The following is a 14812-nucleotide window of genomic DNA, read 5'->3' as shown; positions in this document are numbered from 1 at the left end:
ATTCATGGGAAGAAGTTTTGCAAAAATGTTTTTCGTGCATTATTTCTTTTAAAAGATATATAGTCTGTAAAACCCAAACAGGAAGTACTGGTTTAAAGTGTAATATAAACGTGCCCGAATAATATAGCATCTTTGTTTTATGCTGTTAGCGTTATTCGTAGGGGTGTGTGAATATTAGAACATTATCACATAGTATATCTTTATTATTCCTACTCGATTCGAAAAATCGATATTAAGAAATGTTAGATTATTCGGTTGGATATGAATATCCGACTCAAATAAAATATAGTGCTTGCTGTGCGGGATCGACGGTTCTTAGCATTTGTTCCAATATTTAATGTAAGAATATTGGGGAAACTTTGTGTTGAATTTTGCGATCATTTGTGCTGCTTGCGAAATGTTTTTTGTATAACATACTTAGCCACTGAAAGCCTCAACTGTGCGAGAAAGCCAGCTTCTCAGTAGCAAGGGGCACGTGTTTGCGGACAGCAAGGGTGCACATTTAGAGCGCAGCTCTTAGGCGCCAGTTTCTACAGTGAACGTCGGCGACGGCTTAACGGAGCGAAGGAGCACAACGAAGGATGAAAGAGTGAACGCGGAGCACAGCAGGGGATGAAAGACGCGAGGAGGAAAGCGGAGGAGGAGGGTTAAAACAGGGTAATGGGGTAGTTGGTTTGAATCCATGATAGAGTATGTAAGTGCGACTGAACGAGGATGTAGAATGAAAGATAGATAGAGGCAGTGCTACTGTCAACTACATATATTTAGTTTCCCACGCATCAGTAAATATACACTGAAGGAGCGGAAACAAACGAGACAGCAAAAAGGAACATTTAGTGGAGCATGTCGATTAACCGTACACGTGTCCAAGGCATGGTCAAAGCGTACACTGCAATGGTTACAACTATCAACTGAGGAATCATATCTTATTTTTTTTTCAGATAGCGACACTGAAGGCTTGCTCACGCACCTTTCTTCTAATTTTGCAAATTCATAGGCCTCCACAATCTCCCTTGTCATCTTGCTATGAGCCCGATACAAAATAGAAGCACTTTCAAACATGAGTTTTCAGGGACAATCTCGGCAATGAATGCCCAAATGACCCAAGATTACCCTAGTGATGTTATATTGATGCTCTTTTGGTCTTGTATTGATGCATCTGCCAGTTCGACCAGAATATGTTCTTCAGCACAAAAGCGGAATGGCATAGGCAATCTCATGAGTGCAGGTTACAAATTGTTTGCGATGTTGAGTAGCCCATGCATTCCTTTTGTTATTCTCTGAATTAACCTGTTTGCATAGCTTCTGTAGACGCTCTCGGGCGGAGAAAACCATGTCCACTCCAACTTTGCCATTATTCTTCCGAGATTAGGTGAAATACAATGAATGTATACAATGTATACAATGAATGTGTACAATGAACTGCTTCCCTCTGATGCATTTTTACGCTTCCTGCTCAAGCCCTCCACAATAGAGGTGAGCATACGCGTCGGGTAATCAGAATCTGCCAGGTGCTTGGCCTGATCTCCGAAACTGTTTTCCACTTTGTGGTCACATGACTTCATCAGAGGATTATTGAAACACGATGTTACTACTGCACGTTTTACGAGTTTTGAATGAGCAGAATGAAATGGTAGGACTGGCTTATTGTCTCTCGGCTGTTAACTCCAGCAGACCTTTTGGGGTGAAAAGTACAATACCATGTATAAAAACCTTATGAACTTGCCTACAGGGACTCCATGCATCAACGACAAAGGAGAGATAACACTTCAGTGAATGAGGTTACGGTTTTTGAAACCACCAAGTCAAAATTTTCTGATTCGTTATACAAAACAATTAAAAAATCATCAACAAATCTGAACGCTTTCACGACATCAGTATTATTTTTCAGGCGATCATCACGAACATGGTCACGGTTAGCTAAACATAAGTTAATTAAGCAGGGAGCAATGCATGAGCCAATGCATATGCCATCTTTTTGCTTGGCATTTCCCTCCCAAGTCACATAAGCCGAGTTAACATAAAAACTAAGAAGTTCTAAAAATCTGTCACAAGTCAAACTGGAAGCATTTTGAAATTGAAACGCTCCAACCTTGTCAATGCAGTCAGTTACACATTTCATCACGTGATTCTGCGGGAGAGAATAGTACAGATCTTTTGGTTCAAAAGAAAAAGTGACAAAGTTCCTGTTTTGCCAGTCCTTAAAGAATTCCAGCACTTGTTCAGACTCAGTTACCAAAAATTGGTCATTGATTGGCAAGAGCTTTAAGTACTTTTGTAAAAACATCGCTACATGTTTCTGCGAGGTTGCATTCTCTGACACTATCACTCAGAGGGTGCATTCCGGCTTGTGCGTTTTTGCTGAGAAAAACAAATCAAGGTGTCCTCTGTGCGTTTTTCGATAGACTGGGATAAGCCATTTTGTTTGAAACTTTTCCAGAGCTTCCTTGCTTCATTTTGTACTTTCTGTGTTATGTCTTTGTGAACCCTGAAAGTTTGCGAAATGGCTTCATGAGCCTTTTAATTATACATTGTTCTGTTGATCACCGCAAAACCACCCTCTTTATCAGCGGCGATAAGTGTCAGCGCATTGTCTTTCATGAACATAACAGTCTTATTCACGGAGAACCTTTCGCCAAGAGGACAGGACTGCGTTAGCACATCCACTCCCTCTGATACACACTTATCCGACTCGGCTTGAGATGCTGGCTTTGATACTTGTACCTCTGCCAACAGATCGGGAGCAGACTTCTTTAGCTGACTCGCAAACTTCGGCCATAATTGAGTACTTGCTGTACCTAGTACGGTAGTACCACGTCACTGACTATTTGTACTTGGCTCATTGATGCTGAAGCTTTCTTCTGTACTCCCTGCATCAAGCTTGGTAGAGCGTGCTGCCATAGGAATTCCGTCATGCAGTCGACGATGCACAAGAAGTGTCACCACGAGTGCTCACTTGTTGCAGGTTCCAGAAGTAGCCGCAACTTTTCTCTGTAGATTCACACTTTCGCTGCCATTCCGAGTGCATCAGTTTCCACATCCGAATCCAGTGGTTAGTTTAGGTTTGACAGCAACCGAATAATGTGAGAAGTTCGGGTCGCAGAATTTTGTGTGAGATGCAGAAGCCGAGCATGTGAGCTCTGCAAGCTGCCGAAGCAATCAGTGGAACGATGCAGCATGGTTCAATGAGATACCATGGTGGAATGCCCGATGAAATATAAATGTAAACACCTGCACTCATAACGTTGTTAATGCCATTCCACTTTCGTGCAGAAGGTATGTTGGTCAAACTGGCAGATGCATCAATGAGAGACTAAAAGAGCATCACTATGAGCATCACTCAGGTCATTTGGGTGTTCATTGCCGAGATTGTCCCTGCAAACCCATGTTTGAAAGTACACTTCTATTTTGTGTAGGGCTCATAGCTGGATGACAAGGGAGATTATGAAATTGCAAAATTAGAGGAAAGGTACGTGAGCAATCCATCAGTGTTGCTATCTGAAAAAGAGATACGATTCCTCGGTTTATCATGGTAACTATTGCAGTATATGTTTTGACCATGCCTTGGACACCTGTACGGTTCACTGACACGCACCACTGAATGTTTCTTTCCTCTCTCGTTTGTTTCCACTCATACCGTATATATTTATCAATGTGTTCGAAAATTAAAATCTATAGTTCAAAGTAGTGCTGTCTCTGTCTGTCTGTTTCTTTCTATGTCTTCATTCAGTTGTGCTTACACGCTCTATCACTGAGGAGGAGAGTGCAGTTGAACCATGAGGTGGAAAGCAGATGAGGAGAGTATGGCGAAAGCGTGAGAAGAAAAGCCTTGCATGGTGATGATGGCTATGAGATGGCACCAGACCAGCGCACGTTGTCAGGGAGGTCTGTCTGCAGAGGCTGCTGTGAATCGTGCCGACACATCATACACACGCTGCTTCTCGCGATCTCCGGATTAACCAGGCACTCGTGCGATACTTGGCTCAGTTTGCAATGTGCCACATGAGACAGATTATCTGCGCCAGCCCATATATCGCGAAATGAAAACACGTATGGGGCTGTGCTTAAATTTTGCATTAAAGAATATCGTAATCGTCAATGAATTCTTTTTTTTTTTTGCAGTGCCACCCTCAAGTCTGAGCTTATTGCTTGACAGCAAGTGCGATGAGTGACGATTGGCACAGGGTCAAATGTACCCCATTTTACTGACATTTATGAGGTATAATAAGGCACAGGCTGGTGAGGACAGTTCGTGGGAATTACTAAATTTTCCAAGTTAACATCAGCCATACACAGACTGTTTTAGTTTTTTAACATTGACAATGTAATTGCAATGTTCCGAAATATAAAATGAACCCAACTTGCCAATAAAAGCATGCGCACATCAGTATTCGAAATTTGATTCGATATTCGTAGCCAAGTATTCACATTTGATTCGTATTCGAAGATTTTGGTATTCACACAGCCCTAGTTATTAGTAAGCTTAAACAAGTAATATAAAGGTCTTAGGGCATTTTTGGCATGTTTCCATTTCTTAGAAACATCTGCTCACACATAATGAGGGTGCATGACGCTGAAAACAAGCTTAGTTTGCACTTTGCATGCTTTTGCTTGTCTAAGGAGCACCAGTCTCCTCCACTGTGTTTATAACTGTGAAGTTGAGAGCGCAAAGGAAAAGGAAACAAAATTTTGATGGGAATCAATAGAAAAGGCCACCGTGTATGATGGACCCAGTAACGGGAGTGGTTCAGAAATATAACCATTCCCTGGGAACTTGGAATGTAGAGAGTGACTGCAGTATTTTGCAGACAACCTCTGCACTAGAAGGAAAGAAGCATACATCTTGGAATTCTGTCAAACATTGTCTCACCTTGAATGAGCACTTCAATGTTATGATTTGGCAAAGGGCGATAAAAGATAGCTACATCAGCCTTCCATTTACTCTCTATAGAATGATCTGTGCCATTTCAACAATGAATAGAGAGGCACACTTGATAAACTGAAATGAGTTAGAATAGCACCCTGCCTTTATGCAATCAAAACTTGTCCCATAAGTCACCAGCTGCTCAAAGCAAAGGCCTTTTGTCACAGTACTCGTGCTCTAAAACAAGCTAGAAAAGAAAGATAAAGAGCCACACAGGTAAAACCAAAAATACATAAACATCCAGAGGACATGAGAATCTGGAGGATTCCAGGTCTCCCGAATGCTTTCTGTGTGCATTTGCTTCAATAATTTCATTGCTGAATTTCACAGAATTGATTTTTTGCAACTTTTTCATAGGTATACGGGCCAACCTGTGTACTTTACCATTCGTAAAGATCCCATGAACATGACAAAAAGGAGGTAGGGGCTATAGCTAAAATTTTTTAAAGGTTTGTCCTGAGTACACATGTATTGTGGGATACATGTGCAAAATGGTTAGATGCAGCAAGCTTGGAGCTGTAGAGAAAGCAATGCAGAGTCTTTTGATCACAGTGACTTTTGCAGTGACTGCTGTTGCCAATTTAGCCTGCTTTGGGAACTTCCTTGAGTAACCTTTCTTGAAGCAAGTACCCATCTGGTATGTCGCATCTTGTGCTGCAACAACAGGGCAGCATAGGTATTATTAAAATAGATTTCTTCTGTGTATTTCTTGTTTTGCAATTGTGCGCCAACCCACCTCAAGACTTTAAGAATGAACAAAGTACGCCTCTGGTCTCCTCTCACGAACATTTCTCTAAGAGTATGTTGGAGAGAAACTAGGAAAGCTTGTTTGCAAACAGCATCTATTTATTGCATAACATGGAGCGAGATTTGTAAACTCATAGAACAAGCCTAATTTATAAAATTTATGACAAATTCAGGAGAACTGGCAAATACGCATACACGAACAAGTAGAGACTTTCGAGTGAAGATTTTAAAATTAAAACTTCGGACACATCTTTCTCACATATAATTGGGTGCATCACAAACCACAACAAATAAAACTGTATGAGATCACTTTATAGAGCCCTACCTTATAGCGCGGCATATGTATCAAAAGAGCATGTAGCTTTCTTTTTATTTCATCATCACTCGCCCAGGATGGTTCAGGCCTCGTTATCGTACCTGCCAACTTTAGCATGTTGAAATTCAGAAGATTTGCCAGGTGGGACTACAGCAACATCAGAAACAGCTTTGAATGGCTGCCACTGCAGTTATTAGAACATATTGGTGCTGTGACCCCTGTCCGCCAATACATTTACCATATGCTTCACCAAATAATGTGACTGTATTATGCCAAAGGTAGCTTAGGGAACCAGACATCACGCAATGCGCATTAGACCTATCCCGCAAGTGTGCTCCCCAATGCATGTCTCAATATGAAGCAAATTGAGCTTGAGTTAGACTGCCTACATGCAAATGGCTTGAATTTAAATCTCACTTAGGTTAGATACTTAGCGCATAATGACAATCATGATGCGACTGTGCTGCACAAAACATTTTTTGCTTCTTTCTCGGCAGACTTGGGACAGTTTTTCGGGAGATTTATGGCCATGTCCATACAATCGAGATAGTTGGCACGTATGCATTATTATCATGTCTCATCAGTTTACTCTACAGATTAACACCTCACCTACGTGACACCAAAAATTGCTACGCTGCAGTGATGCTACTGGCCCATGCCATTTTGGAGCAGCTTTTGGCGCAGCCATAAATGCATTTTGGAGCAATCAAATGGACATTCAGAGAAGGTTTACGAAAGCGATTGCAAACTATATTGTATGGAGCTTTTACAGTGAGTAAGCCATGAGAAAGCAGCAAGTGGTTGCTGGTTCATAAACTCAATCCAAACACTAACAATGACCCCCTTTTCCCTCCCTTCATCACAGTCCTTACTATGGAGTGCGACAGCAAGGACTGTGATGAAGCAGTGGTGTGCTGAGATGCACTTAAAAAGCCATTCAGTGGCTTAGAAAAGCACACAAGCACTTGGACGTGCTACATGCAGACTTCAGAGGTGTTTTTATAACGTTCAGTGTGATCTCGGTGCTAGAAAGGTGTGCTTTAAGACACAGCACCCTGAAAAAAAAAATAACAGATGTTCATAATACAGCAGAGCCTAAGGTAATAGGCGCGAGCACTTTCTTTACCTACCTAAATGGAACTGGCAATATTTTTTATTTCTTTTTTTATTTTTGTGTTGTCACAGCACCATTATCTCCACACTATACAATTCCTCTAAACATCAGCAAGTTTGATCCAATAATGCTAGCTACGCAAATAGTTGCTTGCACAGGTGTCTGTCTGCTTTGGCATACACAACTTTCGCGAAAAAGTAGAGCTGGATAATAAAACTGTTTCTTTCTTTATTATTTCATGATTTGGTATATATGTTTATATTAAAAAAATATGAGTGATCGATTCAAGGACTCCATCTTTCCTAATTCTTCAAGAACGCTTTCATCGTGTGAAATTCATCAACAAATCTGACACTCGGTAGGTTAATTTTGCATTACTATACATGCTGGAGTCTAGACAGACCTCTGCACTCCCCTCCCCTCTTTCCCCTCAAACCCTCAATTGACCGAGCTTCTTGCGGGGAAATGTCAGCTGAGATAGGGCAGTAGCACAGCTGCTATCAGCACTGCGAGGCTTGTAAGCTGGCGTGCTCCATAAGCCCCTGTCACATGGTAGGTTCGTCTTTGTGTCGAGACTATTGCTTCTGAATGCGAAATTAGCATACCAAGTGTCAAACTTGATGATGAAAACAGTTGTTGACAATTTTTTTGAATTTGTCGCAAAAAGGTCAGTATAATTCCACGGTCAGTCCAAAAATGATTTCAATGCTTTTCACAACGGCAGCGGTAAGAAAAATTTAATTTTGCCCTGTGCTATGCTTCACTGATACAAAACATACTTGAAGGTGCTGAGGAATTGCTATAAACTTGAAAACACTAGCTTTCGCGTTTCAGAAGATTTCTCGCCACAGGTTTCCAATATTCGCAAGAATCTCTGGGTAGCATTCTGCTCTCATAGCGACAGTGGCTCATCTGTCCAACTTCGACTGGGATAGCACATCCAATACTCTTATCAGATCATCTTCTGGCTCAACTAAACCTGCCGAAACACTTGCGAGGACCAAATCCCCGTGAGTTCATGGTACTGGCAATAAACCTTCCATTTTAAATGTTAATTGCCTTGTCAGCAATTTCTCTAAATTTCTTTCCTTGGTATCGTCTTACTAGCCACATATTATCGGTGGTACTGAGACCTGGTTACATGATGGTGTAGATAATTCTGAGGTAATTCCCCCCCTGGTTTCAAAGTGGTTCGGCGTGACAGAAAATTCGGGAGAGATGGCAGTGTTGTTCTATTTCTTCGATATCACATTCCCTTTTCTATACTTCTTGCCCCAGCTGATACTGGGTCTTTGTAGTGTAAAGTTCAATCGAAAATATGTCTTTGATTATAGGGGTTATTTACTGTCAGCCTAATTCTAATATTCGACATTTACACAATTTATGTCAATTTTTGCATAGTCATAATACTTCTTCATCCCACGTTATCTGCACGGGTGATTTTAATGCCCCTGGTGTTGATTGGTCATCTATGAAATTAAGTGTACACCAGATCGCCTGTACCAGATCGTTCAGGATTTCGCTCAGCAAACTTCCGTCCTTGATCTGTTCTTTCTGACTACATCTCTTTTTATACCGGTTACGAATGCGATGTTATTGATGGAATATCTGACCATAATGGTGTGTTAATTGCAGTTCCTGGCATTGTCCCTAAATCTCACTATATCTACCGCACATTTCCAGACTTTAACCGCACTGATAATTTGGCAATAACAGACACCCTATGCGATTCTTTTCATGAGTTTGAACTAATAGGTGCCACTAGTGATACTAACACCTTGACAAGTTTCTTCAAAAACCTTGTCAAAAAGTGCATCACCTTTTTATTCCTATAACGCTTTGAGGGTTGAATTATTTTGAAAAATACTTTCCCAGGCGGTCAAATTACTTTATTGCGGTTCCTGACTGTACAAAATGTATAAAGTCGGGAATAAATTGTAAAAAATAAATAGAAACCGTAATTTGGGGTCGGCATCACTCAGAACTGCAAAATGTTCAATAGTATTTCCGAGTGTGGTACTCCTTGAAACACGGGTCAGCGCCTTATCGCAGTCTGCACACCTAAAATGCGTGTCTGTTCTCTTGGAGCGAGGAGTTGTGTTGACGCACACATGACACCTCTGCGTGCGGCTGCCTTGGGCAGAGGTCTGAGGCACCCTCTCGCGTAAGTGCGTTGCCACTGAGAGCGAGAATACCTCGTGAACGGCGCTGATAAACAAGCTAACAGCAGCGCCAATCAAGATAGAAATCAACTTCCACCACCCTGCAAGAGAGTGCCGACAAAGAAAAAATGACGCTTCGCGCGACTCCGTTGCGATCACGCGGTTAAACCGAAACCGCCAAAGGGGCGTTGCCGCAGTCTGAGCGACGCGCTGAAGCTAGCAATCAGTCCTGTTTATCTCCCCAAGAAGGTAGCACCAATTTCAAACGCATCTTGTAAGTGCTAAGAGGTGGCAGCACCTCCCGTTGAGCACGCATCGTCATTATGGCGCGAAATTTCAAACGGAGGGTCGGTACCGTACCCGTATGGCAAAGACCTTCAAAGGGTTAAAAACAAAGAAAACAAACACTGAAATTCCTTGGATGACTAGGGACCTTTTGCATTTATCAGGCCGTAAGGCCAGATTATTTCAATCGAAGCGCTCTGCTGACTCAACAAAACTCATTCAATTCCATAGCGCTAAAAAGGCACTCTGTTCTAAAATGGTCGCGGCAAAATAATGTTATTACAAGATAATCTTGCGGACATTAATGTTGGCAAATCCCCCAAAATTTTGGAAAGCTATCCTACCACCTGGCTCATATTCGGACATGTTATTAATTAACAGTGTTGCAGTTTCTGATTCGCAGACAATAGCTTCTTCTTTTAACACCTGATTCCACTGTCTTTACTACTGGTAACTCTGTAACCCCTGTTTCTCATTCCAAACCATACCCTCCAATCTACAATATATCACTGTCTACTGACGGCGTACTTAACCTAATCCTAAACTTAGACACCAAGAAGTTGTGTGGTCTCGACGGTATCCAGACTGTTTTTCTCGTTCGATACTCTCTTTGGTGCAGCAGATATCCAACAATTATCTTTAGAAAATCTCTCTGAACTGCCGCCATTTCGGAGAAACTTGCTTCAATTTTGCCCTTATTTAGGTCGGGTAAAATTCAATTGTTATCTAACTATAGGCCAATTTCCTTAACAGCACACTCATGTAAATTACTCGAACACCTCACAGTTAATCACATTATGGAATTTCTTGAAACTAACAAAATTTTATGCACTTTCCAGCATGGTTTTAGACGTGGCTTTAGCACTATAACACAACTGACAAGATTCATTCATGACATCAGAAGCTCTTCAGACATAGGTGACCAGCTTGATGCTTTTTTGTAGACTTTGCAAAAGCCTTTGACACTGTCTCACACCCTAAACTTATGCACAAGCTGTTCACTACACTAAAAAATGCATCTTTGGTTGGCTGGATATCGGACTTTTTTTCCCAGCATTCGCAATATGTATGTTTCAACTCTACTAACTCACCGTTGATGCCTGTTTCATCAGGGGTTCCCCAAGGCTCAGTACTGGATCCTCTTTTATTCCTGCTTTATATTAATGACCTCCCCCTACCCACCTCAGTTAAAATACGCCTTTTTGCAGATGATTGCATTTTATATCATACAATTAAATCTGCTACTGATCATGTTGTCCTTAACAATTATTTTGCTGACTTCTGTAACTGGTCCAAAGCATGGCAAATGAATATCAACTTTTCCAAAGCTCTCTCCATGTCCTTTACACGACACTCATCCCCTTCCTTCTTTGCCTATGCCTTTAACAATATTACTTTAAATAGGGTCTTCGAATTCAAATATTTAGGTATCCTACTAACACTCGATTTGTCATGGTCGAAACATATTGATGTCACCTGCAATAAGGCCCTTAAAAGACTAGGTTACTTACATCGTACGCTGCATCTTGCTCCTCAAGAAACTAAACTTCTTACACATAAAACCCTCATTCACCCCATCCTCCAATATGACTGTACTGTATGGAACCCATACAAACACTGCGACGTCAAAAAAATAGAATCAGTGCCCCAAAAAAAGGACTGCATTTTGTTTGTAGGAGATATGACAAGGAATTTTCGCCGTCTAACTCTCTTCCCCTACTTGGTCTCACTCCTCTTGCAGACCGACACAAACTTGAATGCCTAAAATTCCTTCGCACGTTAATCAATTCACCTCACCTCTCCTCTCTAGATAACTACTTGACATTTTCCAAACCCTCATGTACGAGGAGTCGCCGTGCTCTATACATCTCAACCTTTTTTGCCCACACTGATTCCTCTAAACACAGATTTTTTCCACCAACAATTGAAATCTGGAATTCATTACCGGGCAACATCTGTTCACTACCACTGACAATTCACGCAAGCTTCTTTATAAATGTTGTACGTTTGTCGTTCATCCCATTCCTGCAATAGCCTCATTAAGGCTACAGTATGCATTAATTAATTAAAATAGCCAAACCTCCATATAAAAAGTAGGTAAAATCTGCAACTTACTTTGTTATTTCAAAATTTCATTGTATTGAAATTCAACATTTTATGCAAATAAGTACAGTCACTGATCGAATTTTCTTAACTAGGAAAGGGGCCACAGAATTTTCCAAATTATCGGGCAATCGAAAAAAGCAAATTTGAATGAGAAAATTTATTTTGATGAATTTGGGAGCCGGCAACGGATGATATGGTTTCATGCCACGTCGACGATATCTTCACATAGGTGGTACGAATTTTGCGAAACCAGCCACGCTTTCGCGTGCACTCTGCTCCTGCGACTGATAGCGCCACCTGCACTGGGACAAAGTTATCATGACAAGCACGAGCATCAGGCAGTGAATGCTTTGTGTGTCTCTCATTCCGACGGGTCACCGAAATTCGAGATTACGCAACCTTCAGTACTAAACAAGCGTGAAGACAGGTTACACAATGCCACGCCGTCTCGGTACGCCCACTTTTTGGACACACGGCGGATTACCTCTAAAAGCCAGACCACACGTATGTGCACCATGCACCTGCCGCACCTCGTGAGGAATGGCGGTTTGCATCCACAGAGATGTGCGACAGCACGTGCTCACTGGGCTCCCTCATAGACGCCTTGGCAGATGCTGCTTCGTAGTTTGCTACTGACAGAGTTTTAAAATGCTTTGATATCTATAAACGTAACTTTCTTTTATAGCTGTTAAATCAGCACAAAAAGGAAAGAAGAAGCACTTTCTTGCATGATACAAATCTGCTTCACTGAGAACTGAATGTAGTGTGCCGTAGCTGCGTAGCCAGATTTGCTGACACAGGGCAGCCCAAGCATGCGATAACAGAGAGGAGCTGTTCACAGAGAGCGCGCCGCGCTTCGACGCACACGAGCCATGCCACACTGCCTGCGCATGCGTGGCTGTGTGGACGCAAGCTTGCATGCATCCAGAAGCCTACATGTGGTCTGGGCTTAATGCAGGGTACGCAGCTGCATAGGCGCTCAGCCTTGCTTACAGCGATGCGCACCAACTTACCCCCCTCCCCGCGCCCCGACCCTCGCACGCTTGATCACGTTCTCCTCCTCCTCTTTTCATCTGTTCGCGCAAGGAGGCAGCGATGTGTGAAGGCATCATTTTTCTTTCCCACCCTCGCACACTTTCACTTGCACCAAAAGCACAAAATGCACGGGGTGCGATAGCATCTTATCACACTTAACTTCGGCAGTCACTCTCAACATGCCGCATGCGATTTGAGAGGTGTGTTGGCCAGCAGCCATTTGTAATTCCATCATTTGACCATCTGTGTCCATGGAAGTTTCCATCTTTTGTATCGGCATTCCTTTGCTGTTGAAGCGAAATTTCGTTATATTGAAATTGATTGAATTCAAACACAGTTCGTTATATTGAGGTTCTAATTACATGGTGTTCTATGGACAACAGGTTATGAAAAGTTAAACACTTCGTTATATCGTGGTTTAACTGTATTGCGATTATTGACACCGCCAGGTTGGTGCTCTCACTTATCGCATAGCTTGATACACATCGCGCGATCTCTGATTGCACATTGCTGTCAGATTAGGGTGTGACGCGCGAATTAAGCTTGGAGCTTTCTGCCTACATGCTAGCTTTTGCCATTTCATCTAGTAAGCGCAAAAACAAAATTTGCGAAAGTATTCGCGGTAGTTGCCCCAGCATGTTGCTTGCGGACCCAATCTCGACTTCAAGCCACCAGTCTCACCCGTGATCTCGTGTCCAATCACCGAAGCGATTTAATGGCCCGAGAACATTGGAGGCAACCTTGCCACAACAACCTGCTGGCTGCCACCCAGTCGGTTGGCAGCAAATTTTTGTAATGGCCGTACAATGCAGCTAGGCCTAACCAGTCGCGCTTTGTCTGTATCCAGCACTGAAAATTGCTGATTTGATGCAGAATTGACCACTATCTTAGAAGCAGCCATACGGCATTCTTAAAGCTGTGAAATGGCCTTGCCAACAAGAACAGAGGATAGGCGACAAATTGAACAGCGTAAAAATTGTTCACGGGAACCATGTTTCCAACATCGTGTGTGTCATGTTCTAAAAATCGGGCAATACAATGTATACTATCTGAAACTTCGACCACTGTTTTAGATTGGTCATAGCAGAGGAACAAACGGTCTGGCTCATTGCCAGTGCGATCACTCATGGTATGATCCAGAATTAAATGGAGAGGCTTGACTCGGTCCACTGCGATGTTAACACAGCCACAGGTCCATGCACATCATGCTGCTTTCAATGGTGCAGAGCCCGAGCAACCCTTCTCGCACAGGGTGGGTGCAGCTCTCTCATATTTTGCTGAAATGTAGCAAGATGTAGCAGGGTCTGCCTCTCAGCACAGTTTGGTGCTATTCGCACAGTGGTAGAATCACTGACATTGCTATGAGCTAAATTAAAGTTATTAGTGTTGCCGTAAGTCTACATTTGTCAACAGGGCTTTACATAAAAAATATAAAAACAATTTCACATATCTTATAAGAGTTTATTTATCAAGAAGAATGTGCTTGTATGATAGACTACTATAGCAGAACCCCATCTATATGTTTTTCAAGGGACCGCAAAAAAGATGTAACAGCCAGAAAAATGTGATGGTGAGGAAAGCCACAACTCATCATGGCAACATCAGAAACAGCTCTGAATGACTGCCAGTACCGTTATCAGTCATCTCAGTGCTTGTAGCGTGACCAGGGACAGTGCATGCATGCGTGTATACAGTGGAAACCACTTATACAATATTCAAATGCCACCGATAACCGATAATTCTTATAGCCTGGCTGCATGAAAAAAAAATCAAAATGGTGGATGGCGCAGCTGTTCCGAGAAAACTATAATGGTGGCAGGCAAGTTCTCCTCCCCACTGCCTTCCTCCGTCCGGCTTCTCATTGGCTTGTTTAACTGTTTAACTCTGCTTCATGCGCGCTCTGATCGCATGTTCTAAACAACCCAAGGCTGTCGGCGTTCAAGAATGGCACTGCTATTAACAACTGCAAAGAAGGGTAACAGGCGGCAAGTAACATACAAGCTCTGCCGAGGCATTGCTTCGGTGGCCCCAAAAGGCACCTTTTCATATATTCTACAAGGTTGCCGCGGCAGCATCTCAGCTTGAGAAAAAAAAATGCTGGAGCGATATTGCCACAAGCATTG

Source organism: Dermacentor andersoni, unplaced genomic scaffold, assembly GCF_023375885.2.
Source record: "Dermacentor andersoni unplaced genomic scaffold, qqDerAnde1_hic_scaffold ctg00000039.1, whole genome shotgun sequence".
Classification (NCBI taxonomy): Eukaryota; Metazoa; Arthropoda; class Arachnida; order Ixodida; family Ixodidae; genus Dermacentor; species Dermacentor andersoni.
This window is presented reverse-complemented; position numbering follows the sequence as displayed.